The 23,705-nt window shown below is 39.4% G+C and overlaps 1 protein-coding gene and 1 long non-coding RNA gene across 2 annotated transcripts in view; one reads left to right on the top strand and one right to left on the bottom strand.

Moving 5' to 3' along the window:
• Nucleotides 1-23,705, top strand: part of ZDHHC15 (zDHHC palmitoyltransferase 15) — a 226,177-nt gene that overhangs the window by 96,668 nt on the left and 105,804 nt on the right. The gene's annotated exons all lie outside the window — the stretch shown is intronic.
• The window catches only part of LOC142831233 (uncharacterized), a 56,662-nt gene that overhangs the window by 1,675 nt on the left and 31,282 nt on the right, over nt 1-23,705 (bottom strand). The window contains exon 2 of the long non-coding RNA XR_012906904.1: nt 21,178-21,258. This is a non-coding gene — a long non-coding RNA (uncharacterized LOC142831233). The remainder of the gene's footprint in view (nt 1-21,177; nt 21,259-23,705) is intronic.

Genomic DNA, 23,705 nt, shown 5'->3' with positions numbered 1-23,705 from the left:
TTTGGGACCAGTCAGGTCCCAAGAATGACGGACTAGGGAGGTCCAATCTGTAGAAGGTTGCTGTTAGACTTCAACAATAGTTTTAATGTCTATTTGATACATTGCCTCTCTCTCATGATGCCAGAAGGATCTGTCCTTGACTTATTTTCCTTGTATACAACACAGTTGGCTGAAGTTAAAATTATTTGTCCTGGCCTGGGGCTATGGGTGATCAAGCATTTTTTTCCTCGAAAGCTAAGATTATATGGAAGGGTGGAGAAAGAAATCTTAGAAGTTAAAATGTTTGATGCTCAGAAGTTTGGCATCTTTACAAGCAAGCTTGATACAAATCCTATGCTGTGTGGGTTTATTCCCAGTGCTACCACTATCCTACTGGGTGACTTTAGGTGAGTTACTTCACCTTTCTATGCTTCTGTTTCATCAGCTGTAAAATAGGAATAATGACACTGACTTCTTTTGAGATCTACTAGTGAGCAGCAGTACTATTACCATCCTTTTAAACTTAAAATGAAAAGCACTTCATTTCTATATTTTATGCCATGTCTAAGGGCCAAACCTTGCCTGCCTATAGTTCCGAGGCTTGGGAATGCCGGAGATACAGAATTTATGGAGACTCTGTGGGCAGTCTCTTGGGCACCACAAAGTCCAGGTTTGTGAGCAATTCTTTCAGGAGGGTTTGGGTTGGGAGGGTTTGGGAGTTGGCATAAGAAGAGTTGTGGAGGATTCCTACTATGTAGAAACACTTACCCTGTACCCACAAAGCAGAACTAAAAAGGCCTACTACCTCCTCAGGGCAGTATGAGAGGCTGCCGAGTCTCTCCAATGGTTGAGGAGGCATTCAAACTTGGCTTCTTGGGCATGGTAGAGGGGAGGAGGGCTGATATTTAACATTTTTGCTACTAGTCTGTAATGGAAACAAGTTATTAATTCCCAGTCTACTCCTTGTGTTGCCATTATTAGTCACTTTCATAAGCACCTTGTTTCCCATATTAAGCCTATTTAGCTCCTCCATCGAGAATTTTCTATCCATACCTCCAGATGAGTCTTCCTTGGATATTTGTGCCTGGAATATATTAATATTAATGAGAGTTATGTATGCATGGGGGGGGGAGCGGGGCAGAACACAGCCTTTTGTGTGTGAGGTACAGGAATCTCTGTCACTAACAGGTGAGGGCTAAAGGGAACAGTGCCAACAGTGCCTCGTCTTCTGCCTACAAGATGTATTCGTAGATATTAAGCCATTTCTTTACAGCTGTTTTCCTGTCATAAATTCATGTAACACCAACTGCAAACTACTATATAATTATCTGTTCTCTAACCTTTAACAAGAATAAAAGGCTCAGTATTGACTTCAGTGTTTTCTTTTAAGTGCCTCCTCCTTTCATCTTGAGCTTGACTTAGTCACTAAATTTGCCTGTAGCTTTTACAAAATCATCAGAAGTAAAGTAATATATTTGGGATGTCCAGCATGAGGAGGGGGGTCATTATTCTTGGGTGGAGATATGATATGGATAAATAAAATGTATAATTGCAAAACTAAAGGAAAGGGAAAAGAACTTTTATGATGAGTACTGCGTGAGTGTGCCTATCATATCACATGATGACCTTGGTAGTTTTTGAGGGATTTTATGATTATAACAAACCCTTTTTTGCTAGGTTTTAGTCCATTTTGATTAATGCCCCTGAGATGAGGGGACAGATTAACTAAGAGGAAAATCCATGTCCTTTGGAATGCTAGCAAACCTGAAGAAATACCAAACTTCCTGTTTCAAAGCAGCATTTGTAAATGCCTCATCTGTTTTCCTTCTGCTGAGATGGTGGTACAGTGAATGTCCCCAGTCCTCTCAGGGAAAATGAAAGTAACTCAAAATCATCCTTCTTGATAGAGGCAAAGTTTATAACATGAACTCCACTATGTACTTGAGGTTTGCCAGCGTTTCTGTGTTCAAAAACCATGATATGGCTCCTATAATAACTTCAGCTTGTATTGCTTTTCAGTGTTTCAAAGATGCAGAGCTCTTCTGCTGACTTATCTTGACAACAAGAGCAGGTCAGATTTATTGGTTGCATCAAAAGAGTATATATATTAGTTTAATTTTCTCTGAGGCAGAGGAAACAATGAGATACATAGGGCTCCTACTAGGAAAAGACCTAAGGACAATCATGAGAAAACTTATGCTAAGGTTTATGTTATAAACTAACTTTAAAGTCAAACACAAGGAACAGTGTAAATTTTGACTATATTTAGTGTATTTGTTACTGTGGTAGAAGTCACTAACACATCATCCCAAACTTAAAATGTTTACTGTATGGATACTTCATATGCAATGATATAATAAAACATGTAAGTTTTAACAGAATATTTGCAAATTCAAATTACTTCTTGAGTGTTTGGCCAGGTTTCTTAATGTTCTTATAATAACAGATCTTTTACAATAATCTTGCTAACATGAATCTAGATTTCCTTGTAAGTGTCTATCTAAATAATTTAACAACTTCATAAATAGTAGTTTTCCTCTGATTTGTGCATATGTGTTATTTTTATTCCTTCTAGATATTCTCTTTGTCATCTTAATCTCCCTTAGCATCCTCTCAAAAAGAAAAATGACCAAAAGTTAAAAGTCAATACTTCCTTCAATAGTACTGGCTACTTTCCATTTGTACTTAAAATTGTTTATAGTCTGCATGTGACTAGATTCTCTCTTACTCAGTCACACATACACATATACATATACATACACATACACATACACATACACATACACATACACATACACATACACATATACACATCCCTTTCAAGTAAATTACTCATAAATAATTTCTTTAATATTTGGGCTTCTTGGTCTTCACCATATTCTTCCTGCAGAAACCAATGGAGAAGTCAACATTTTATTGTGAGAGAGTTTTAAACAGAGCCACTCCCAGAAGACATGAGAAATATGTTTATAGTTTCTTCTCTTTAGAACTCTCTGTTGATCTTTAAGGGTATGTCTACACAAGCCCCCTAGTTCGAATTAGGGAGGCTAATGTAGGCATTCGAAGTTGCAAATGAAGCCCGGGATTTAAATATCCCGTGATTTATTTGCATGTTCCCATCCAGTCACCATTTTTAAATTCCACTAGTCCGAAGTAACTGCCCGTGGCTACACGTGGCAGTGAAGTGGTAATTCGAACTAAGTCCTTCATTCAAATTAACTGTTACTCCTCATGGACAAAGAGGGCAGGGTCAGTGAGGGAAGGGGGAGGCACCAGAAGGGTGCAGGGGTAAGGGAAGGTGCAGGTGCCAGGGGATTCTGGGGGTGAAGCAGAAGGGCAGACAGCCGCAGGGGAGGGACCAGCACCAGAGAAGAGAGGCAGGGAAGATGTGTAGAGGAAGGTGATGAGAGGGGATGAGGAGGGGTAGCTCACATGATCAGAGTGGGGCTACTGGAGGAGTGGGCACAGGGGGGAGAGAAGGGCTGATGGTGGGGGGCAGGTCTCAGGAGGGGTGGGGGCAGTGAGAAGGGCAGGAGTCCAAGTCAGGACAGCAGAGGAGGGTGAGGAGTTGGGGGCAGCAGGCACCAGGGGAGCTAATGGAGCAAGGGGAGGAGACATGGCAGCAGAGGGAAAAGGTAGAGGTTTATAAGATATTTATTAATAACTTGGGTGCCACAGTGGCACATCCAAACAAGCCCCATGAACTCAGTACTGATGCACAACACAAAATTCATTCTGCTCATGGGAGGAAACTCTTAGAGGGAACACTTCCCCCAGTCTGTCCGCCCCCGAGTTAATGTCACATACATTGGGTTAATGCAATTGCAGGATAGTTGCATGAGGGGGGGTCTGGTGGGAGCCAAACTAATCCCTATTGGTAGGAGGATGGTGGGAAAAGTCCTTAGAGGGGTCACGACACCTTTTACTTCTGGTCATGTGTCCATCTTGCCCCGATAGTGTTACCTCCAGAGGCCTGGCTAATGGGAATCGGGGTGTGGCTAATGGGGGTCAAAGGCATGGTTAACAGGAGTCAGAGGTGTGGCTAATGGGGGTCAAAGAGTAAATTTTTAAAAAATTCATTGATGTGAAAAAGTGGGCCGTTCTCAACCCATTTCCCGGGTCTATTTTGATTGTCAATCCACCCCTGCTTGTACGGCCATCCTTATGTTATCTTCTCATGAACATGTGTTCCTGTCCCTAGCTATCTCTAATTTATCTAAACAGTGCAGACAAAATAAAGAATATGAATCAGTCCTTTACTGGCCCTAGCAATGCCTCAAGTTGTGACCCTACACATGTGTAAATCTGACCTTCCATAAGCTAGACAGGCATGGAAAAAAGTTTAGATCTGGTGTTCTTGTTCAGATCTGAGTAAGCGATTTTGAAAGCTAAAATCTTGCACAATGCTCTCTGAAAGTGCAGATAATCAGAAGGAAGCACATGTTTCATGTATATATTTGGTTGGTTTGTTAAAATTAGTGATATTAGGGGTATGGTGTACTACATTTGTATGGCATAATTGGGAAGATTGATTATGAGCTTCCTTGACTTTCTTTGATGTGTCAAGTTCTGGCCACTCATATTCTGGCTTCAATTCCTGATCATTTTGATCCTCCCAAATGCATTTATTTATGACCAAATGAGAAAGTTCAACCTTAAGCTTCTATAAATAACAGGTTAATGTTAAACATCAAAGGACTGAGGTATTCACTTGGTGTTTATTGTTCTTCATCTGTTCTGCATGTTAACATGTTAGCTCAGAATTCCTGTTGGCAGGATCAGAATTGTGATGTCATTGAAAGTTTGGTAAAGTTAGTTCTCCAGACATATGTTTGGCAAACATCATGAGGAAAGAAATTAAAATAATTTTAGTATTTGGCAATCAAGAAAAACCTTTAATACTTAGACTGAGTCAATTTAAGATTTTATTCTACAAAATGACAAAAAGACAATTAGACTAGTCAGTGTCTTGGAATGACAGCAGTATCCTGAGGAAAGTGACCCTAGATTTGATTGCATGGAACAGATGTCCCATTGTTAAGTTAACTAGACTTGAGGTTATAATTAAGCAATTATACATGACAGGCACTGCCCTTCTATGTGAAAAGAGCATATCTTGGAAAGTTATATCTTGTGTTATAAAACACAAGCCCATGTCATTAACAACTTTAACCTCATGAGACGTATAATCATTGCCATGAAATATATGACTTGAGGTGTCGTCTTGCCGTCATGGAATGGTATTTATACACTACATAAAAAGAAAGTAGACAATTAGCTACTCTTCTCAGTGTTATCATCACCTGTGTATTTACTATACAGTTAAGACATGGCTATGAATTTATTCCCAGCCAATCAGAAAATCCTAATTTTGTCAAGTATTTTAAAGTCATTCTAACATACAGAATGCCCAACTTTTTTATTCGCCCAAGAAACAGACTACAACACACAAAGCAAACCAAGCTGACAGAAATCATATTTACTTCATTTCTACAAATACAGCTTGAGGGTAGGATTTTTTTTATGACTTTAGAATTTCACAGTACAACAGTGTTTCCACAAGCCTGTTTGTAGCAAGTCAACCTCCATGTGTTCCATAAACATCTGTACAACTCTTCTTGATTGGTTGTCTGTTGCCCTTCCTACTTTTACCTACCAATGAAATACTGTGAAACAACTGATGACCTCATGAACATCCATATTGGAGTGTCATATTGACTAATACTATTTACCTTTTGTATAGCAGTTGTATTCTTCAAAGAACTGTGTGGGACTGGTAAATATCACTATCATTTTTTTTCTGGGAAAACAAATAAAGGACCACAATCAGCCCTGGTAAAAGTTGGCACAAGGTCCATGAAAGCATATTTAGTCAGTGAGTATTTTGCCAGCTTAAATCAGACTGAATTGGGCCAGAAATAAATCAGTTGCTCAAAATTTCAGAGTAAAGTTCCTTGAATGTGGCTCCCATTCTGATACTTGGACCAGTAAACCATGCCTCTCTCTAAAACTCCCTTTGAGGTCTTTACCACAAGAAGCTAATGAATATTGACATATATTGAGTGATGGTTTGTAAGAAACAATTAATTAACTGCATTAGTATTTCATATGCATGATGAACAATACCCATGAGACCAAAGTTTAAGTAGATAGAATCCCTTTGGCAATCTGTCAGTTAACAATCTCAGAAGGGTAGCAGTGTTAGTCTGTAACTTTAAAAAAAATTAAAAACAACAAGTAGTCCTGTAGCGCCTTAGGGTATGTCTACACTGCCACCCTAGTTCGAACTAGGGTCGCTAATGTAAGCATTCGAACTTGCAAATGAAGCCTGGGATTTAAATATCCCGGGCTTCATTTGCATATTCCCGGGTGCCGCCATTTTTAAATGCCCCGTAGTTCGAACTACCTGCCCACAGCACAGACTAAGTAGTTTGAATTAAAGCTCTTAATTCAAACTACCATTATTCCTCCTGCAAGGAGGTTTAACGGTAGTTCGAATTAGGAGCTTTAATTCGAACTACCTAGTCCGTGCCCCATGCAGCCGCGGGCAGGTAGTTCGAACTACAGGGCATTTAAAAATGGCGGCGCCCGGGAACATGCAAATGAAGCCCGGGATATTTAAATCCCGGGCTTCATTTGCAAGTTCGAATGCCTACATTAGCCACCCTAGTTCGAAGTAGGGTGGCAGGATAGACATACCCACAGAGATTAATAAAAAAATGTACACAGTATCATGAGCTTTTGTGGACACAGCCCATTTCTTCAGATGAGTGGAGCAAGAGGCGCAGAGGTATATTTTATCCTGAACAAAGTTATGTATTGGGAAATAAAGCCTTATATCCATTTGTCATACCTGCCCATTTCTGCTTTTATGTCTGATTTTTTATCATACTTCCTTTTCTTTTAGAGTCTTGAGCAGAAATTGTCTTTCTATGTCAAGCTCTCCTCTTTCTCATCCATTGCATAATCATTCTTGTCTTGGTTTGCACACCAGAAAGAGGAAGGAAAAAAGAAAGCATAACAGAAGTTAGACAAAAGGCAAAAGTTGGAGACTAAGGAAGAAACAAGAAGAGGTACATAAGGAGAGAAATTGAGAGGTCAGGGTTACAAAATCACAAAGAAGAATGGATGGGTGGAGAAGACAACTATGGTGGTCCTAAATCCTGTTGTTCCACATGAATTTTTCACAAAGAATTTTAAGTTGCTAAAGTTTAAGGAGTGAGCAGCTGAAATTTGTTTTGGGCTTTCAACAGAAAACTTACACAACATTTCTTAGTGAGCTAGAATATAAATACCAGACTTCTGAGATCTCTGTAATTCAGTGAGGGGCAACCTAGCCCAGTAAGTGAGCCACATGAGTGGCCTTCCTTCTTTTCAGTTGGCCACAAGACTGTTGTAACCAAGACAGTCTCCTGGGATAGGTAGTTTTGCAAACTGTGCTTGTGTACCTAGCATTTATGGGATGTACCAGTTGAACGAGAGCAGCACTTTGATTGGATGCAAAGGGAGCATGCAGCTCTCACAATGCTGTGTGCAATCATCATGCACCTCACTTCATGTGCCCTTGCTTTACGTGCATGTCACTTTAGTAATACCAGCAGGAAAAAACCCCACATGGATGAAAACCAGCTGAGTCTGGCAACTCTCTGCGTGGACAATGGTAAATAAAACACCTTGTGGTCCACACACAGAATCCCGATGGGCCACAATCAGTACTTGGGCTGTAGATTGCCCACCACTGCTGTAACCCATAAGCCCCCCTGTGCCCTCTGCTATTAGCATCAAGAAGTCCTAGGGTTATAGTGTCTTTCATTGCAAAGGTCCTCAACGCGCTTTGTAAACTGTAAATGCAGGAATGCTATCATCCAGCACTGAAATTCATTCGGCTTGGATGTATCCAGAGGCAACTGTTTAACCATGCACAGAAACACGACACAACACTTGGGACACAGATGCAAGCATATCCCTGTGGCCATCATATCTGTCATTTTATGCTCTGGAGATAGTTCTCAAAACCATGACAATTTTTTCACTGTCATTTTGAGTTGGTTAAAGGTCTCCTCTGTCTTCAGCTCTGTCTCTGCTGCTGCAAATGGCATAGTCTTTTCCCATTTAATTTTATTTACAGTAACGTACGTCTCAGTAACAATAGTGGGCTAAATCTTGCAGTCACTATATTCAGGCTACAATTCAATGGGAATTTGTCTGAGTAAGTATTCCCCAGTATTTGCACTTATTATGAGCAACTTTCATTCAGTGGTTGCAGTGTGTTCTTTTCATATCCCAAAATTATTAACTCTGTTTTATAGATAGGGAAACTGGAATGCAGAGTGGTAAATGGGCTTGCCCAAAGCCACCTAATAAGCCAAAAGAAGAGCCAGTAAGTGTTAAACCTAAAAGAAAGTAAGACCAATTATGTGATATCATCCCTTTCAAAAATTATATCCAGTGATTTCCTTTTAACTTCTGTCAAAGTTCATCACAACTGTGAAATGGTCCCTTACAGGAATAGGGGTGGATGGAAAAGCATGGTGGGGTGTGCGTGTTTGGGTTTGGGTGTGTGTTAATTATCCTTTTTCACCATCTGTGAATGTAGGTGGAGTGTTTGACCCTAAAAAGCAAACAGTGCAAATGCTACTTGCTAGGAAGTGTAGGTGGCCTGTTATGCTTTTCTTTTATAAATGTCCATAAAGCCTTAATCTTTAGGGCAGACTTTGTTATGAAAAGCAATTACAGAGTCACTTTTTCCAAAAGGTACATTGTACTTTCTCTCAGATTGTTGCATTGTGTGGTGATGAATAACACTTGGAAGCAGATGTCAAAGTTATCACTGCTCAATGGAAACAGTCCTTTTTTTTCCATTTTATGTCTGGTTTAGACTATATCAAAGAGAAGAAAAAAATAAAAGCCAAAAAAACATGTTGAAACAACGTTATGGTTGTGACAGAAGTTGACGACAGCCAGGAAATTCCAAGTTATGGCCCTCGCTCTGTCCTTTGTGTGAGTTCAGAGTAGAAGTTCAGCCTCCCAGCTTCTGGGACAATTTGTGTCCCAAAAGCTTTAAGTTTCTGAAAGGTGTTATTTGCTGTTAATTGTTTGCCTGTTAGTTCCTGCCTGTTCCCTCCTCCTCTTATATTTCATGAGTGTTTATAAAGCCTACAATCTGTAGTATGCTCCTTATAGTGCTGCTTTAGGCCGTTAGCTTATATAGGGCTATATACATAAATATGTAGTTTCAAAAAATTAGTCTTAAGTACCAGTACCCCAGAAAGTCCCTCAAAGGATTCATTCTGGTCTGATGAATAAATGCAAATATCTGTTTATATGTATGTTTATAAAGTGATGTGATGTCCACATAAACCTCACGTTAAAATATTTTCCTTACATCTGTTAGTAATAAGAGCAGTTCAGATTATTAAAACAGAAATAATGTTTTAAAAATCATATTTACTGTTTTACCATTTGAAAGTTTAAAAAATATTTTATGGTACTCAGAGTTTGACATTCAAATCTAGCCTGGAGAGTTTCACTTTAATTCTCACACAGTGTGAAAATGATTCATAGATTATAAAGCCAGAAGGGAAGGACCACTGTGATCATCTAGACTGACTTACTGTATAACACAGGTCACAGGATTTTTTGAACCAAGTCTGTTTGAACTATAGCATATATTTCAGGAAAAAAATCCGATATTGATTTAAAAATGCCCAGTGATGGAGAAGTCTCCATAACCTTTGGTATGTTTCAGGGATTAATTACTCTCATTGTTAAAAATATGCACATTATTTCAAGTTTGAATTTGTCTTGCTTCAAATTCCGGCCATTGGTTCTTGTTATACCTTTGTCAGCAAAATGTAAGGGTTTTTCTATTATCAAATTTCTGATCCCTATGTAGATGCTTATAGATCAGGGCTGGGCAAAATACGGCCCACAGGCCAGATCCAGCCCACCAAGCCTCAGGTAGGCTCCCTGCCTGCCCCAGTCCTCACATGCTGCTCAGCAAAGCAGCTGTGGAGCTCTATTTGTCTTTGAACAGCTGCAAGACTGGGGGAAGGGGAAGAGGCTTTGCAAACTGTCCCCACCCCCAACACAATCCCATTGGCTAGGATTTGCCCAGGTAAGTCTCCAATATGGAACCTGCCTCTGGCAATCCCACCTCTTCCTTCCCCCATGACAGAGCCCTCCCCAAGCTTTATGAAATGGACTTATGGACACAAATATATATAACTCAAAGATGCTTTGGATAAATTGCTTCTTGTAAACTATCGATCTTAATGTCTTAATCCACTGGCTGTTTATCTTATTTTGGTGTATGCATCATTCTTGTGTGTAAAATTAGACACATGGGCTATGTCTACATTGGCATGATCTTGAACAAATACACTTTAACACAAGAGTTCTTGCGTTAAAGTATTTGCGCAAGAGAACGTCTACACTGGCATGTGCTTTTGCGCAAGAGCATCCGTGCCAGTGTAGACGCTCTCTTGCGCAAGAAAGCTCCGATGGCCATTTTAACCATAGGGCTTTCTTGAGCAAGAAATTCATGTTGCTTGTCTACACTGGCCTCTTGCACAAGAACAGTTGCGCAAGAGGGCTTATTCCTGAGTGGGAGCATCACAATTCTTGCGCAAGCAGCACTGATTTCACACTTTAGAACGTCAGTGTCCTTGCACAAGAACTCGCGGTCAGTGTAGACAGGCAGCATGTTTTTGCACAAAAGCAGCCAGATCGCGACAATGTAGACATAGCCTCCAAGTATGGAATGCTTTTTGATTTTAAATGTGTAAATGGAAAGCCATCAAGGGTATTTCCAATATCCAGGCACTCATATGCAAATAGTCTTTTGAATTTAAGACTTAGCGGTGGTTGGGCTGAGGAAGTCACATGTCCACCCCAACTGGAAGGGTGAAAAGTAAAAACAATTCCCACCAAAAGGGAATCTTTAAAAACAACAGGAAGCTAGCAGGTTTTGCCTTTGAGCTGGCTGGACACACCCAAGGGAAGGAACCATGGTGAGGAACAACCCTGGCTTGGAAGGCTTAGCTGGAAAAGAAACAGTTTTAGGGTGAATTTTTAATGGGCTTATAATAAGTTTGTATTGAGGTTTTAGTGTAGCATTAACTAAGCATTTTCTGTTATTTTGAGTTGTAATCTACTTTGCTCTGACTGTTCTCACTTATTACCACTTAAATCCTACTGCTTATACTTAACAAAATCTCTTTTGTTTTCTATCATCAAGCCTAGTGTAAATAATTGTTACCTGTGGGGGAGGGGGGGGAAATCAGTGTGTACATTCCTTCTTCATTGTTAAAGGGGGCTTACCTAAATAATTAATTTGAGGTTCTGATCCCGTCTGGGGAGTGGTATCCTGGGAAGCTAAGCCCTAAAGTGCACTTTGCTTGCACCTGAAGAGATTTAGTGTCTGTACTGCTTCTTGCAGGGGGCAGTGATTTCATCTTTGCACCTTGGCTGGGGGAGACCAGGGAGCAGGCCCAGCAGGACAGAGCAGTGAGGAGCCCCAGGGTATGTCTACACTACAAAGTTAATTCGAACTAACAGACATTAGTTCGAATTAACTTTGATAGGCGCTACACACACAAACCGCTAGTTCAAATTTAATTCGAACTAGCGGAGCACTTAATTCGAACTAGGTAAACCTCATTCTATGAGGACTAACGCCTAGTTCAAATTAAGTAGTTCGAATTAAGGGCTGTGTGAATGACTTCACAAGTTTTGCTTACAACACACCTGTTGATATAACCTAGAATCATATTTGCTTTTTTTGCAACAGCATCACACTGTTGACTCATATTCAACTTGTGGTCCACTATGACCCCTAGATCCCTTTCCGCCATGCTCCTTCCTAGACAGTCGCTTCCCATCTTGTATGTATGGAACTGATTGTTCCTTCCTAAGTGGAGCACTTTGCATTTGTCTTTATTAAACTTCATCCTGTTTACCTCTGACCATTTCTCTAACTTGCTAAGGTCATTTTTAATTATGTCCCTATCCTCCAAAGAAGTTGCAACCCCACCCAGTTTGGTATCATCTGCAAACTTAATAAGCGTACTCTCTATCCCAATATCTACATCATTGATGAAGATATTGAACAGTACAGGTCCCAAAACAGACCCTTGCGGAACTCCACTTGTTATCCCTTTCCAGCAGGATTTAGCACCGTTAGCAACAACTCTCTGACTACGGTTATCCAGCCAATTATGCACCCACCTTATCGTGGCCCTATCTAAGTTATATTTGCCTAGTTTATCAATAAGAATATCATGCGAGACCGTATCAAATGCCTTACTAAAGTCTAGGTATATGACATCCACCACTTCTCCCTTATCCACAAGGCTCGTTATCCTATCAAAGAAAGCTATCAAATTAGTTTGGCATGACTTGTTCTTCACAAACCCATGCTGGCTATTCCCTATCACTTTATTACCTTCCAAGTGTTTGCATATGATTTCCCTAATTACTTGCTCTATTATCTTCCCTGGGACAGACGTTAAACTGACCGGTCTGTAGTTTCCTGGGTTGTTCTTATTCCCCTTTTTATAGATGGGCACAATATTTACCCTTTTCCAGTCTTCTGGAATCTCTCCTGTCTTCCATGATTTTTCAAAGATCATAGCTAAAGGCTCAGATACCTCCTCTATCAGCTCCTTGAGTATCCTGGGATGCATTTCATCAGGACCTGGTGACTTGCTGACATCTAACTTTCCTAAGTGATTTTTAACTTGTTCTTTGTGTATCCTATCTTCTAAACTTACCCTCTTTCTGCTTGTATTCACTACGTTAGGCACACCTCCAGACTTCTCGGTGAAAACCGAAACAAAGAAGTCATTGAGCATCTCCGCCATTTCAAAGTTTCCTGTTATTGCTTCTCCCTCCTCACTGAGCAGTGGGCCTACCCTGTCCTTGGTCTTCCTCTTGCTTTTAATGTATTTATAAAAGGTCTTCTTGTTTCCCTTTATGCCTGTAGCTAGTTTGATCTCATTTTGTGCCTTTGCCTTTCTAATCTTGCCCCTGCATTCCCGTGTTGCTTGCCTATATTCATCCTTTGTTATTTGTCCTAGTTTCCATTTTTTATATGACTCCTTTTTTATTTTGAGATCATGCAGAGCCAGAGAGGTTTGTCATTACACCAGATGCCAGTGTGGAAAGGTAAGGAGTGTTCTTGAAGAAGCTGATGGCTTAAGGGACACAGTTGTTCTCAGAGCAAATGAAAGGCAGACATTTTCTAGAATTGAGGGCAATACAGTGTACTTTTCAATACTGGCCCCAATATTGCCAAATAATCAAATTCTGGTAATGACAGATCAGGCACATAAACCATCAAGGGTGTTGGAACTTATAGGACCTCCAAAAGGACACAGCACTGATGCAGTGGACAGAGGACCATCTACAGTCTATCATAGCTTGTGCATCCAGGCCCACTGACAGAAAGGCAAAGGGAGCAACTGCACAGGGGCCAGTAGTTTCAAAAGGACCTGGAGCTCCCAATTGCCACCTCTACTACTTCGGTAGTGGTGGAAGCTGGAACTCCAGGCCTTGGTCTAGGTGGCGCTAAAGGCTGACTATCTTTTGCCCAGTCCCTTCCAGCCTCAGCTCCTCCCCACCTTGCCCCGGGGCCTGTAGTGGCTGTCGGACGCACTGTGTATATCAATTGTACTAGAAATTTGAAAGCTGACTGGCTGAGCAGCAGGAAAATCAATTAGGCAGAACAGAATCTTTGCAACAAATCATTCCAATTAATCATCAAAAAATCCAGAGTTCTTATTCTGGTTCTTTTTGCATCCTAGGCAAACCAGAAAACTCACAATATTTTGCAAGAAAAAGTGAGCCAGGAGTGCTAAGCATAGTTGTCTTGTTCAAATGATCAAAGGAGTTACTTGATGCTTTTACCCCAGTACCCTTCACCCTTAGGATAATGCAGAAGCTGATAAAGGTGTATAAGGAAGTGATCTTGTTTGCCTCCCATTGGCATAGGTAGTCTTGGTATCCTGATCTCATGAATATGTCAATAGAGTCACCATTGCTTCTGAATCAGAGTCTAGATTTATTTTCCCAGGGTCCAGTTCTTCATTAGGATCCATGCAAGTTAAATTTAGCATCTTAGCATTTGAAAAGAGGCTTGTAGAATAAAAGGGTTACTTTGCAACTCTGTTAGCATTGAAGAGGAAAACAACAAATGAGGCTTACTCAAGGATTTGGGCTAAATTGAAAGCTTGGTGTAGAGACACACATATTCAGGATGATGTAAGCAAAGTTCTAGAGTTTTTGCAAGATGCTTTCAATATCAGGCTGCAGGCTAATATCTGGAAAGTACATGTTTTTGCATTGTCTGCAATTTTGAGAACATTCAGATAATCTTCCATTTACGACAATAAGGATAGTTGTTGCTTCATTAGATCAGTACAGCTACTGACTCATCCTAAGGTGGATGAAGCTCCATTTGGGGATTTGAACATTGTGCTCAATGCCTTAATGCTGGTGCTCTTTGAACCTATGAAACTTGTCCATCTAAAAGACCTTTTTTATCTCTAGCACTTCAGAAAGAATAGTTTGAGTCACTTCATCCTGCTGCATCATTCACACAGAAAAGGTGGTTTTGAAACTGGCTCCCAACCTTTATTCTGTACGTTAATTAAGATTTTTTCATTGAGGAAGAGTTCTCATTGCTTTTTTCTTTTTTGTCCACCTCCTTCTCACCCAAAGGAGACGCTATCATAATTGTAAGGAAATTACAATTTAGTCTGAAAATAATTGATGGTGTAAAACAAGCATCTTACTAGTTTAATTTAAAAAATTTGGGCTAAGGCATCTATATCATAAGTCTCATAGGGTACATCTAAACTACATGGCTCTGTCGACAGAGCCACGTAGATTTGTTTGTTTGGCAAAGGGAAATGAAGCTGCGATTTAAATAATCGTGGCTTTATTTAAATTTAAATGGCTGCTGCACTGATCCGACAAACAGCTGATTAGCTGTTTGTCGGCTCACCACGCTAGTCTGGACGCTCCCCTGCCGACCTGAAAGCCCTTTATCGATCTCCCCGGTAAACCTCATCCTACGAGGCATAACGGGGAGGTTAATAAAGGGCTTTCAGGTCGGTGCGGGAGCGTCCAGACTAGCACGCTGAGCCGACAAACAGCTGATCAGCTGTTTGTTGGCTTAGCGTGGCAGCCATTTAAATTTAAATTAAGCCACGATTATTTAAATCGCGGCTTCATTTCCCTTTGCCGATCAGCCTAATCTACCCATAGTGGCTACACTGGTGCACAAAAGAATGCATGAGCAGTGGTGCCATTGTGATCTGGGAAAGGGCACGCCCCTCACTATGAGATCTGTAAAGCTGTAATTTGGTCATCCTTGCATACATTTACCAAATTTTACAAATTCTCAGCTGGTGCAAACTTTGTCTGGTAGATACAGTAGACTGTGCTCATATAAAAGAAATCATGAATTCTGTGGACCTACTTTGTCAAAGCAGGGAAACATCTTCCAAAACTTCGTGTCATCTGCAAACTTTATCAGTAATGATTGAATGTTTTTTTCCAGGTTACTCATAAAATGCTAAATAGATTAGGGCACTACAGGACCCCATTAGAAAAATATCTTTTCTATAATGATTTCTTGTTTGTTATTACATTTTGAGATTTATTAGTTGGCCAATAGCAATACATGTAATGTGTGCCATGTTGATTTTAGTTTCTTAATTAATATGTAATCTGATACCAAATGAAATGTCTTACAGAAGTCTAAAAATATTACATTAATTCTATTATCTTTATGAACTAAACTTGTAACCTTATCAAGAAAACTTACTAAGTTAGTTTGACAAGCTCTGTTTTTCTCAAGCCCATGTTAATAAGTATTAATTATAATTCTCTTTTAATTCTTTGTTGAGTCCCATTTTCTGCCTGGGATCGATGACTCACTGACAGGCCTGTGATAACCTGGGTCATCCCACTAACTCTTTAAATATTGGTATAATATTAACTTTCTTCCAATCCTATGGAACTTGCCCAATTTTTCAAGACTTTTCAGAATTTCACGTATTTCAACACTCATTGTGTGTTCTTGAATCCAATCTCCCTACGCCATTTCCCTCTACACAAATAAATCAATACAAAACTAATTTATTCAATTTATTTCTTCAAAGCATTTCCATTGATATAATGTTTTGTAAAATCCTTTATTGCAAAACTTAATTTTTAGGCCTAAAGCAAGTTGGCTTTATCTTTTTTAAAGCATATTTTTACATAGATTCTCATAATTCCATGAGAGTCACTCTAATCAGTGGGGGAATGCTAATTTTTACGCTGTACTCAATATTTTAAAAACGTAAAATAAGCAACCAAATTCAGCCTTGAGCTAAGGACTCAGCTTCCATTTGACTTTAGTGGAAGTTACTTCCTGCTTCCTGCTGGGTTCTGCATTTACCCTGCTTGTTCTCACAGATCATGTGGTTTCTATTATTTAAAGTATTTCACATTTTAACACTGATTTTAATATAGAAAGAAAAATAAAATAATATTTTTGCGAGCTTCTGTTTAACAAATTTGATTTTTGGCCTGAATCTTGTACATTCAAGCCACAAAGCATATTGCTGAGTTATAAACCCCTCCAAAAGGGGCAAAACCCACAGCCAAGTTAAATCATATCTGGGAAATGTGTACAATTCCATCATCAGTGAAACTAGAGATGGAGGGGTGAACCTAACTGCTGACTACCCTATCAAACTTTGATATGGACTCTTGAATGCTATGTATGGAGTAACATTTGACCTAGTATCTTCATGGCAATGTCACCAGGTATCCAGAAATTCTGTACGAAGTATGCTGTTGGCTATATGTGTTGTGGAGGAATATGGACTTTGAAGCTAATTTTAGTAGACTGAACAAATAGACTATGTACTATATCATGTTTGAACTTCAGATGTAGATTTGAATCTTGTCAATTGAGACCATCTGCAGTGGAAACCCATTCCTGTCTGACAGCTCTGAATGGGGGATGGGAAATGAGCTGAGAGGAGTGGATATTTTATTACAAACTCCAAATTATGTGGCACTCACTTGATTCTGAATTTGACTTTCAATTTTGATCCCAGCCTTCATTCACTGAAATAATCACAACAGATCCTGATCCAGTCAAGAAAACCTGATCTCTGTACTAAGATGAGTAGGTGTTATATATGGCTTTGACAAAATCAAGTTAATTTTTTGGTTTTACATTTTAGTATAAAATATTAGAAATAATACATAAAATAAGCCAACAGGAAGATGTGAGTACCTGACTCTTTACAATGAATGTTTATTTTAGAGAGTTTGAGTGTTTGTGTGTCTGTGTGTCCATCCATCCATCTGTGAGTCAGATTGTTCAAGAACTCCTCCTAAACGATAAGAGCTAAGACCACCAAATTTGGTATGCACTTTCCTCTTATAATAGCTTAAAGAAAAGACAGGGTTTGGTTGTGCTGAGATAATAGGATGTGCATGGAATGTGATTGTTTGGCATCAAACAGAAAGGGAGGGGTGTGATAGCAGGGACAGTTATACACACAAATGACTTTAGGGGAGAAGCAAGTGCCCCATGCTGGGGAGCAGCCATTGGCCAGAAGAATGGCTCCTATCACTCTGTCCTGCCCCAGGGAGAAGCTGCCAGCCACTGTGCATTTCCCAGGGCAAGGAGAAACCAGTGGGTGGCCTGTGCAGCCCCCCATTCCACCCCAGGCCAGCTCTGAGGAAAAGTTAGCATGTGGCCTGCATGTTCACTGCCTTTGCCATAGGTTGGTCTTAGGGAAAAGCTGGTGGGCAGTCTGCGTGATGCTCCTACCCATGGCCAGACCTGGACCCTGCCACCGCTGGATAAAACTTCTAGTACTATTACCAGGTGTTGACTGAGTCCTTAACTCAAATAAGTTTTGATTTTCTTCATTTAAATCATTGTTCTGAGGTGGAGCTGGAGATGAGGAGTTCAGTATGTGGGCTGCCCAGGTAGACAGGACAACACCGGCCCTCTCTCACAGCAACAGCTAAGGGCCTGGTGAGAAGCGCCTATCCATAGCCCCTGCAGTTGTTACAGCCAGGAGAGGGGTGCATGTATTCTAGCTGGAGGACAGACACACACAGAGACATACATACAAACAGACAAACTCTCTTAAATATATAGTAGATATCGGTCCCTTTCTCTTTCTGGTCCCCATCTCTGGCCCCTTGCTGCCCTCTTGTGGTCATTCTGCAGTATAACTGTCCCTCATGCCAGATCCTTCCCTTTTCATTTCATGAGAAACAATCAAATTACAGGCATATCCCATTGTCCTGGCACAGTAAAACCCTTACCTTGCTTTTAGTTATGATAACTAAAATTATGTTAACTAAAATTATGAAACTGCATACCAAATGTGATGGTCCTACCTCTTACTATTTAGGAGGAGTTCTTGAACAAATTGACTCAGACAGATAGACACACAGACAGACAGAAGTACATTTATAAACTATATAGTAAGATTTATATAATAGAATAATATCTTCACATGGCATTCCATCATTAGCATTCTGTACTGCTTGCCAGGATTTCTCTGTGCCCCTTGCCTGACATTAAACTTGGCTCTCTCATCTATTTGCCTAGAAAGCTGAAGGAACAGGCAGAAACTGAGAGCAATATCACATTCTCACTTATACCAGTATCTCACTAAAGCTAGTACCTTATAAGCTTCCATTCAATTGCTCTGCCCTCAGCATCCTTCAAATTCACATTGAAGAATTTCACCCTTAAACACCAGAAAATCATACTGGCCCTATCACTGACTGGGGCGTACTTCAACTAACACCCTAGATTATTGCTTTTTTCTATCCATTTTCTAAATCTTTATTGTACCTTTATATATAAATGATGTTTTATGCTTGGTTATAGTTGCATATCAATTTTTTTCTTTATTATACATTAATTAATTAAACAATACAATGTATAAACATGGTAACTGTTGCGTGAATTTACTGGCATTCAAATACAGTAACTCTTAAGACTGAGACACATTCAATTATCTTAACCTACAGTAGTTCATAATGTGAGGCAATTAATGTGTTGAATTAATACTTTTGTTGCTCCAAGTAAATGGTTCCTAAAATGCTTGTAATCTTTTCTAAGTTAATAATAGCCTTCCTAATGTGATTCCTGTAAACTGCTAGAGTCCCATATGAAAATATCTTGATGTAGGATCCTACACAATTTCAATGATGCATTTTTCCAGGAACCAAGTACAAAATCCATCATTCAGTCAATAAACAAACTTCTCTCACACTTTTTTGTTCTTGCAAACGGTATGGTCAAACCTCTGCCTCTCTTGGAAACTTCATTTACAAGTGCTGTACGAGTCTGGGAAATCTGTCAAACATTCTGAGCAGCTGCTGAGCAGAGCCCTCCGATCCATGTGTGCTTTGGCACTGAAGGGATGCACAGGAGCGAGGAGTGAGTGGAGGGACTGGGCTTTGAAGTCTGCTTGGTGATGTTATATTATTCTTGGCTCTTGGCATTTTGGAAAATACAGTGCATCAAGTTCTCATTGCTGAAACACACGGTTTTTCTCGAGGCTGTGGAAGGGTGGTTTTAGCATTACATTCGGCTATGAAACACTTCAGTAATTTAGCTGCTGAGATTTTGTTATTTTTATTACATTCTTGTTAGGATTTTTCTTTCTGTGCTTGGACTTGTTTCCTGGCTTGGTTTTTGGGGTGTTTCATGCTTTCACCCAGAAGCTCATGGGTACATCGTCTGCAAAAGTCAGATTTGCTATGGAGTTTCTTTCATAACGGAAGTTACTACTTTGAAATGTGGATTCAGCGACATCCCACATCACAAAATTTGCCTTTCTATAGCATATTCCACCCAAAGATCAGAAAGTTTTTAAAAATGTTACTCAAATTAGGCTCAAAATACCTGTGTTTTACAAAGAATTGTAACAAGTCAATGTATGTGCACAACTCTGCCTTTTAAGGCTACGTCTACACTGCAGCACTATTTCGGGATACTGGATGTATCCCAAAACACTTATTTTACATCTTTTGAGCATGCCCGTTATTTCAAAATATAATGAGCTCACTATTCCAACGTCCCTGTGAACCTCATTCCACAAGGAGTAAGGGACATTTCAGAATAGCGATGTATTTCAAAATCAATCTATTTATTCAATAAGCTATTTTGAAATAAGATCAAAATAAGATATGCAACTTGCATAGATCAAATTGCATATCTTATTTTGACCTGTGGTGTAGTTTACATGCACCCTATGTGTGTTTGATTGATAAGGTTTTGATAAGGTTTTCCCTGCGGTCTGTCAGAAGTCTTATATCGCTAACAAAGATTCCACTTTAATTGAAGTGGAACTTGTTCTTTTGGGAAAAGGGGGTCTGAAGTCTGTCACCATGAAGTACTCTGTGACTGACAACCACTAGAGTAATACATAGCAATGATTTCCCTTTAACTGGGGTGAGTAGGGAAAGTTAATTAAATATTGTTTGGGAAAAAAAGGGTTTCTCTAACTAGCTTTGCAAATGGAAATAATTGAAAGCTTCATAAACCCTCAATCTGGTTCTTCCTTTTCTTATGTGTCTGAGACATTTCACACCATTGCTGGTAAAATATTGCAAATGCTATGTGTTTGACTTGCCAGATTTGATCTGCCTGTCCCCACTTGCTCCTTCATGAAGTTCAGAAAAGAGTTTCCATTACTGGATATTGCCTTCTAAATCTTAAAAGGGTTCTTCTAACCTAAAACCCTAGAGCTAGAGATGGACAGAATCACAAAGTTTGGATCCATATCTGACTGTTCTCAGAGTTCCTTCCAATGGATTCAGGTCCAATATACCACTACTGCATAGTATCATTTAAGCAGCTAAACTGAGTCAATAGAGATGTACCAGCTTTAATTTATACATACTACATATGTGTTATAATGGCTACTGTGACTTAAAGTCTCATCTTCTTAGATATAATGTTTGATTTCCTTGGAAAATGTGATTTATTTTTCTTTTGTATTTTGTGTGATATGCGCTAGCTTTGTGGCATTTTCATAAACGTGTACATTGATGAGATCCTGAAGAAAAATAGTTTAAAAAAAACTATACAAAGATCTGTGTTAATAGAGGGAGGGAAAATCCAAGGATATTGAATTGTATATTTAAATTAATTACCTTCAGTCATGTTCTCATCGCTCATGCTCTGTTGTTCTTTGTAAACCTCTGCATAATCAAATTTAACTGGCAAAAACGTCCCTGAAAAGTGAATTTCAATGTTGCATATGTTAGTAATCACAGAAACCAATTTCAAAATGTGCATGCATTACAGTTGTCAGAAGTGCTAGTGTATTTGCCAGCTCAAGACACAGAAACAATGCCACATGACCTATTTAACCAATCACAATCAAGCAGTAAAGCTTGAATTTTGAATTTTCACAAAAAAATGTGAGGTTTTTATCAAAAACTTAGAGCACTGAATGGATTTCAGGGGATCATCATCTCCTTGCAGAAATCTTGAAGCAGAAAAAAATCTACATTCCTGAAATAAATTACTAATAATGACTGATTTGCTTAGCTCTAATGACAAATATAATATATAGTTAAAATTATTTGCAGCTAGCCTATGAGCAGCCTGTTCCTTTGAATTGCTGAGTATACTTCACTACCATATAATTGTTAAACGAGAACAGGAGGGACACGCAAATGAGGTCACACAAATTTTGGCCTTTGTTTTTGTATCATCTAAATTGCCTTGTGCATCTAGTTCTGTGTCTGGCAGCTCTCATTCCTGGTTTGCTTACACACTTTTCATTAAAACTTTTGGAAATGCAGTCTCCCGTACAATGTTCCCTCTAATCTTGTCCATCCATATGCAGAATAATTTTTATGTGCACCAAAGCATGTGCAAATATGCATTACCACTAGAAACAAAAAACCTAGCTGCGAACATTCTGCTAATCTACTGGGCAGCATTTGAGTCTCTCCTGAGTGGCTGCATAAGCATACAGCTTACAAGGAACACTGCTCCTGTGTACTTTTTCCAATTGACTGCATCACGGCCAAATTCCCCTAAATTCTAATAAATAAACTTTGGTTTCCACTACTTTCCCTTATTAGTTATATCAAAGATTAAGGAGGTTTTTGATCAGCATAATATTATGCAAATCTATTGGTACCATATTTTCTTAGTTTCATATTTGGTTTACTAAATCTGAAGTCATCCCCTAAGAACTTTCTTTGTACTTTTGTCTTCAAAACACTCTTGAGAGTCAAATCCCAACATGATTTTCAGTACAAAACTTTAAATAAACATTTTATCATCAACCAGAACTCGTTTCTGGTAATACTTAACAAATGGAAATAAATTAGTAGTAAAGGAATTCTTGTGGACTTACGTACTACATACAACATCCCTTCTAACTGCTAGGTACAAGCAGAAAGCATATCCTCATTCTAATCTTTAACAAAACCAAAGAAACATTTAGAAAGAAACAAACTTTTTGAAAGAATCCTTTGAAAAGTACTACAGTACACGAATCTGACTCCTTTAATCTATTGAACTGTTCATCTGAATAATATCCGAAGTGCACAAGGGTAATGGAATCAGGTCCTTAGAGCATGAACTCTTCAGAGAGCATAGGAACATAAGAATGGCCATACTGGGTCAGACCATAGGTCCATCTAGACCACTATCCTGTCTTCCAACAGTGGCCAATGCCAGATGCCCCGGAGGGAATGAACAGAACAAGTAATCACAAAATGATCCCTCTCCTGTCACCCATTTCTAGTCTCTGACAAACAGAGGCTAGGGACGCCATTCCTACCCATTCTGGCTAATAAGTATTGATGGGCATGACCTCCATTAATTTATCTAGAGCAGAGATGGAACTCTCTTGTCTGCTAGTCTGTCTGATATTACTTATGCTGCACTCATTTACATGGCATGCATGTTTCTATAAAGTGCTTGGCATGTTGTTAACTTTAAAATAAAATATATATTATTATTAATGTACTTTGTATATGCAAAATAGCTAGACAGTTCTAAATGTTATTAATAATCATGCACATGGATGCTAACCGGTAGACTGTTTGTATTTTGATCATTCATCTCAAGGAGACTACTTTGAGCATGAACATTGAGCACTCGGTTGCAATTCTGTTGCCCTTCCATTGTGACTGGGGTTATTTACCATCCATACCATCCCAATGTGCAGCAAGAATAGCAAATATGATAAGCAACCAGACTGGTTCAACAGAGAAATCTTTAGTGATCTTAAACACAACAAGGAAGCTTACAAGAAGTGGAAACTTAGACAGATAATTAGAGGGGAATATAAAAATATTGCTTGAGCATGCAGGGGTGTAATCAGAAAGGCCAAAGCACAACTGGAGTTGCAACTAGCAAGGGATATAAAGGGTAACAAGAAGGGTTTTGACAGGTATGGTAACAGGAAGATGGTCAGGAAAAGTGTGGATCCCTCAGGGCACATCTACACAGCAGGGCTAAAGCTGAAATAAGCAACACAACTAGAGCTACATCAATTGCGTAGCTTAAGTCGAAATAGCTTGTTTTGGCTTTTGGTGCTATCTACACAGCAGGAAGCCCAAGAAAGAGCCCTCTTCCTCCGACTTCCCTTCCGCCTCATACAATGAGGGTGTAAGCCTGTTGGGCTCGGGGGGGCGCCTCCTCCTCTGAGTCAGTG

Source organism: Pelodiscus sinensis, chromosome 13 (assembly GCF_049634645.1).
Source record: "Pelodiscus sinensis isolate JC-2024 chromosome 13, ASM4963464v1, whole genome shotgun sequence".
Classification (NCBI taxonomy): Eukaryota; Metazoa; Chordata; order Testudines; family Trionychidae; genus Pelodiscus; species Pelodiscus sinensis.
The sequence above is the reverse complement of the archived record's forward strand: the minus strand, read 5'-3'. Positions and strand labels throughout refer to the sequence as shown.